Genomic DNA, 723 nt, shown 5'->3' on the forward strand with positions numbered 1-723 from the left:
CTACCATACAGAGTCTTATGCTTAAGTCATAATTCAGAGATGGCAAGGTATTATGACCTCTAAAATAAAAATTTAGTACGTATAGTAGTATGAATGATTGATTATAACTAGGAGCCTTTGTAGAAAAAGGGGTAAACAAAAATCGCAACTCTAAAGTGCAACACTCCGATCGATAACGTAATGAGTAAGGATAAACCAACGCGAAATTATATATATACAAAGGAGTGTCAAAAACAGGAATATCAAGACTCAAGATCCGGCTGCGAAGATAACCGGTCCGAGCATAACAATATATACATATGATAAAATAAGGAAAACCCCAAAAGAAACCCAAAGGGACACAAATACATAAAACCTATTCTCCAAAATCTCCCATAAGAGGAGTCATCACAGTTGTATTATTTAATGGAGATAAAAGTATCTAAGCAAAACATATAAACTAAAACAGAGCCCCGAGAACAAAGGATCTTCGCAAATCTAGAAGTCTCCAGCATGCCTCAGCGGGAAACCTCACGTCCTGCATCTGAAAACCACAAAATCTGCATGGGTGAGAACCAGAGGTCCCCAGCATGGTAACAGCTTCCACATATATAATACATAATAATAGAGGAAAGCCAAAGGCAGTCCTAGAACTTCCTCCAGATAATTCAAAGCTTATAAACAAGCTAAACCATATAAGGGTATCTGACTAAAGATTCTCAGTCTAACTAATACTTCCCTTTT

The sequence above is a fragment of the Arachis duranensis genome, chromosome 3 (assembly GCF_000817695.3).
Source record: "Arachis duranensis cultivar V14167 chromosome 3, aradu.V14167.gnm2.J7QH, whole genome shotgun sequence".
Lineage (NCBI taxonomy): Eukaryota > Viridiplantae > Streptophyta > Magnoliopsida > Fabales > Fabaceae > Arachis > Arachis duranensis.